This window comes from Canis lupus, chromosome 14, assembly GCF_011100685.1.
Source record: "Canis lupus familiaris isolate Mischka breed German Shepherd chromosome 14, alternate assembly UU_Cfam_GSD_1.0, whole genome shotgun sequence".
In the NCBI taxonomy this organism is placed as follows: domain Eukaryota; kingdom Metazoa; phylum Chordata; class Mammalia; order Carnivora; family Canidae; genus Canis; species Canis lupus.
This window is the reverse complement of record NC_049235.1, coordinates 13,377,470-13,383,469: the sequence shown is the minus strand read 5'-3', so window position 1 is coordinate 13,383,469 and position 6,000 is coordinate 13,377,470.

Below are 6,000 nucleotides of genomic sequence, written 5' to 3'. Positions count from 1 at the left end.
AAATAAAGTGTCTGTAGGTAATAGTATTATACCAATGCTAATTTTCTTAGGTTTGAATAAATAAATGTACCATAGTTGCATAAAATGTTAACAATGGGGAAAACCAGATGAAGTGTATACTGGAACTCTGTACTATCTGTGTAACTTTTTGGTAAATCTCAAAGTATTGCAAAACTTTGATTTTTAAAAATAGGTCCTCTATTCTCAGAGTTTAGTAGCATTTTAGATCTGGCAGGGGAGAATATGACCTTTTCATTTACAGATAAGGAAACTGGTGCCCAAGCTGACTTTCCTAAACTCAAACCAGACAGGCTCCCAATTACCAAGCTGGCTCTTTCACCATACCTGCTTGATTTGCAGGGCACATGTAGAAATTGCATACTTCGATTCTAAAAATTTTGTCAGCAAGTTCACAGGTCCTACTTCCTCTTGGAGGCACTTGCAGAAGGATATGTACAATCTGTTGCAATGCCTAAATTCATTATATTTGTGAATCGATCTTCCAATGACATGACTATTCAAACTATGTGCACCTGCAAAGGCCCCCAGCAGTTCTTACCATCTGGTCCGGTGATGTAGGAAGACACTTGCTTCCTTACTGTTTCTGGTTGCTCGTTATTAGTACTGCAGCTTTTTGTCAACTGACTTCTTTTTTCCCATTTATCTTTCTTCTTGTGTCCACTGAGTGAGGATGTAAAAGTGGCAGTCATGAGAATTCTGAAGATGTGTGCTTCTCCCCACCCCTAGTATTTAAGAGACATCTACCAATTAAGGGTGCCTGGGTAGCTCAGTCAGTTAACCATCTGACTCATGATTTCAGCTCAGGTCAGGATCTCAGTGTTGTGGGATTGAGCCTTGCGGTGGACTCCATGCTCAGCAGAGTCTGGTTGTCCCTCTACTTCTGCTCCTCCCCTGCCTGTGCTCTCAAACAAACAAATAAATAAATAAATAAATAAATAAATAAATAAATAAATAAATATCTTATATAAAAAAAGAGAGAGACATCTCAGTTTAATAAGATTCAGATACAAATTACCTGGTATGCACTCTTCTCATTTTTGATCTCTGGGATCAAGGAGAAGCACACTTCTTCGAAATTTGGTTCTGTGATCCTACCTAGCTGAAGCTACTTAGTATATTCCTCTTCCCAGCAAAGTTTGTGTGCGCATACCTGCTTCCTTCCTTTTGCAAGCCACCTCACTGAACAGGTGTTGGAATATGAATTTTTCTTTCAAGACTGTTCTCACCGCCTGGACTGTGAACACAGCTTCCGTCCTCACCCTTTCCTGACCCAAGGACTGTTGACCTTGGCTATTGAAGGATCATGTGATGCTAGTAAGCATATACTAAGAGCATATACTAAAGAGAAAGAATAACTGTATGGAAGCACAAATGCATTATTGCCAGTTTTCCTATGTTCTGGCAAAAGCATGGAACCAAAAAGAGAGGAAGATTTAAAAATAACAACTCTGTTTTTATATTTTTCTTTTTTCTTTAAGATTTTATTCATTTCTTAAAGTAATCTCCACCCCAAAGTGAAGCTCAGACTCATGACCCTGAGATCAAGAGTCACGTGCTACACCAACAGAGCCAGCCAGATTTCATGTTCTTCATGTTTTTACAGTTTTCATGTTTCCTCCCAGTCTTAGTTCACATGCATAGATATGTTAAGCAAGTATACTATATTCTACTTTATATTTTTTTCCCTTTAACATTAAATCAGGTGCATTTTTTTCATTTTGCTATAGTTGTCATTATGTTCATTTTAGTAGATGCATACTATGCATAATTTCCAGAGTGTTAACTATGTGTCCATTGTTTAAAATATGTTCTTTAATTCCCACAAAACCTTACAGGGGAAGTATTGTTTTGCTCATTTCATCTTACTTACAAAGTAAAAACGGGCTCAGAGTGGTTAAGTAACTCGCTCAGATTCATGCATCTAGGGAGAGGGTAATAAGTCAGGATTCAAACCAAGGTGTGTGGACTTCAAAGTCTATGCTACTTATCTACCAGTGGTTCTCTGGCTGTACACCAGAATCACATGGGAGCTTTAAGAAATATTACTGCTTCATATTAGAGATTTGATGTAACTGGCCTGGGGTACGACCCCAGGCATCAGGTTGTGCAACACTCCACGTATTTTAATGTCCAGATACTGCTCTCTGTGATAGCTTTATTGTAGAGACAACAGAAGAGGAGAAACACAAGTAAATCATAAATGAAATGAATGAGTTATTTAACTTCAAAAACGGCTTCATAAGTTTTATGTCTTCTGCCGAATTATGGTCATCTACATATGTGAGTCTCGGAGTCATTAGCATACAGACATAAAGTGAGGCCATGGCTGTAATTAAGCTGGCTCTTGCAAAGCATGTAGTGAGAAGGGAAAAAGAAGAACAGAGCCCGGGGGATAGTATTTAAGAGCTGTGTAGAAAAAGAGCAGAAGAGCTATAATACAGGTTATTGCCAGGATTTTTCAATGCTAAGGGCTGTCAAGTGGCCATGTAGGAGAAGGCCTGAAAACCCGTGGAATCAGCACCAAGTCCTCATGGGAACGTTCATGGGAGAACATGGGGGAGCAGTATGGGTAAGGCAGATTTCAGTGATTGAGGCAAATGTGGGAGGTAAGGAAGTGGAAACAATCTATATGGACCTTTTTTTTTACTGAAATTTTGGCTTTAAAAATGTATCGGTGTGTGTTCAGCTGTAAGCATAGGGATACCTAAATAAAAGTGACTTCTACAATAGAGACCCTCTCACTCTACATACACACACACCAGATAACAAGAAGCCCAGAGGAGGGCAGTTCATAGATTTAGACTCTAGTTGGCTTCTCTGGGATACTCGTGGCCACCATTTATGGTCATGAGATGGCAGATGCATCTTCAAATATGATATCCTCACATGACAACATCAAAGGGATAGGTCTCCTCTTATGCTTCTCCTTTTATTAGGGAGGAAACCTACAAGGGATTTTCAGCAAGTGAACATCTGGCATTTCTGTCCTATATATTGGGAGGTAGGTTCTGCTTTCAAAGAAGTAGGGAAAGAGAAGGATGGTTACATGGGTGACCACAGAGTTCCACAGAGAGTATGAGGAGAGCATGGTAGCTAGAGGTAAACATGGACTCTGGCTTGTTTGTTTTAATATGGTTGAAGCTGGGCATGTTTAAATGCTTTTCATAGAAAAAAATTGATCATAATAGAGGGGCCCCCATGATTGTGGGATACATGGGAAGTAAAACATGAAAGATGGATGGTGTCTCTTTCATTCTAATTGGAGAGAAGGAGAAATGAAGAGGGTGGTTATAGTACATGTGTTGGTTTGCTGGAGTTGAGGGGACCTCCAATGATGGCTTTGGTTTCTTTCCTGTGACATGAGTGGCTGACTTATCTGTCAAGGGCGGGGGAACAAAGACAATGCAAGAGAGAGTTGCCCAGGTAAGACAGGATTTCCAGCTGGTTTTAGGGGCGCAGTTGAGGTTGGCTGCCTTGAATTTAAAGTTATTCTAATTAGGGGCATTCATGATTCCTTCCCCCCCCCCCCACCAGCTGCTCTAGACACCTGGCCATGGGTGCTGAGATGACAGAACGATGGCTATCTCAGGGGACTTTCTGCACAGGTACGGTAAAATAAATGGGACAAGGGAACTGAAGACATTGTTGAAAGAGCAAATTTACTGATAGCACACACAACCTGAAAGGAGAGAAAGTGAAAACAGGGGAATAGATCCACTGGGAGAAATTCAAGAAACCAAAGGATCAGAGATACTGAAGTGGCCGAGCAACTGATATGGAATGAGTAAAGTGGAAGGATTGGAGGATAAGGCTTAGTAAACCTCTAGTTGTATTAGAATGAGTGGCTTAAGTACAATGAAAATCAAGAAATGAAAAGCTATCAGTATTGGAAAGCTCATCTATATGGCCTGAGGCCCAATTTGTAAACATAAAAGTGGACGAAAGAAGTGGTTTTCAAACTTCAATAGGCATGTGACTCTCCTGGGAATCTTATTAAAATTCAGGTTATGACTCAGTAGATCTGGGATGAAGATTGAAGCTCTGCGGTTATAATGAGTCCAGGTGATGCCAATTTGTTGGTCCAGGACCCACACTTTGAGTGACGAGACACTAGATAACCCCATCATGGTCTTCTATACATACTCCCTTCTTTATTTAAAGAATCCTCTATCCCACTTTGCAGAAGGGGGTGGACCCTAGTAGATACCTGTTGTACCTGGCCCCACCTGTTGACTGGTTGGGGGGGGGGTAGAGGACCTAAGACAGGTGAAAACCACCCATAATCCAAACTCAGGTGATTGAAATTTTTCACGAGATTCTGAACTAACAAAACAGAGACTAAGCCTGCAAACCAGTAGTGGGCAATGGCTCTATATGATCTATTTTCCCAAGTTCAGCAGCAAAACAATCTTAGGCCATAGGTCACTTGAAATTTTGGGGAGTGATAATCATGAAGAAACCGGTTCTTAGGAAAAAAAGAATGGATCAGAGGCATAGAAAAGTAGTGAGACAAAAGAATAAGAAGCTTGAGAGTAAGTGGGTCATTATATCCAATTCAATCTTCCTCCTCAAATAGGCCCTACACAAATACCTGGCCTCTTTGGCTTGCCTTCTTGACTTTTATCCTCACATTGGCTGAATCATACTTTTCTTCAGGGTCTTGATTTAGAAGGCTCCTTGAGGAAGCTTTCCCTGTCAACCGAAGCTGGTAGGTGCCCTCCTGGTTTTCCCTATAGCACTCACTGGTGTCCATTTGGATATTTGTCAGGTGTCTTGTACATTCTCTACTAATTTTTTTTAAGTAAAAACAGGTTGAATTTAGATATTCTAGGTCCATTTATTAACATAATCTTCACTTTTTTAAAAAAAGATTTTATTTATTCATGAGAGACAGAGAGAGAGAAGCAGAGACACAGGCAAAGGGAGAAGCAGGCTCAATGCAGGGAGTCCGATGTGGGACTTGATGCCGGGATCCCAGGATCACATCCTGAGCCAAAGGCAGATGCTCAACTGCTGAGCCACTCAGGCATCCCTTACTTTTTATATAAGAAGGAGCTCAAGAGAGGTTAGATGACTTGCCCAAGATCACAAATCTTATGGGTGGTGCCATTAGGGTTTGAGGGCAGATCTGATCTACTTCAAAACTTGTGCTCTTAGCCACTGTATCTTGTCTGTCTCTTTCTTGATTACCTTTATTCCCTGTCTGGTGGTTGACTGGTACAGAGCAGGCTCCCAAAGGTATTTGTTAAATGAATGTGGCTGAATGTGAATGAAGTTATTTGTTAAGCCCATCAATCTTTTTTTTTTTTTTAAGCCCATCAATCTTCTATCAGAACTGGGTGCAGGACTGTGTAGCATTCTCATGAAAACAAAAAATCCTGCACAAGATCATTTATGAAATACATAACTGGGAGACCAGATATGCACCATACCTGACTCTATTCAGTGCTGCAAATTACAAATCGATGGATTTGTGGTTCTTAGTCCATCTCCTGTTCTAATCCCTTGACCTGAACCACCAAAAGACCACCTGGAATCCTTGCTTGGGAATGCTTCACCGCTACAGCGTTCCAACACGGGTTCTCCCTGCATAGGAGCATTGTCAGAGCTTTATTTTTTTTCTTAAGATTTGATTTATTTATTCATGAGAGGCACACACACACAGAGAGGCACAGACACAGGCAGAGGGAGGAGCAGGCTCCATGCAGGGAGCCCGACGCGGACTCGATCCTGGGTCTCCAGGATCACACCCCCGGCTGAAGGCGGCGCTAAACCGCTGCGCCCCGGGGCTGCCCTGGAGCTTTCTTTAATCTCGGAGCTGCAGCGTCCAGCGAACCTAGCCGGGTTGCGTTTGTTCCCTAATATTTATGACTTCAGATGCGGTGACACTTATGTTGCCTGTTAGGCCTGTCCACCTCCAGTTCTCTCTGCTCTTAACACCCGTTAAAGAGGTTGACACACGAAGTGTTCTCTGTGGCT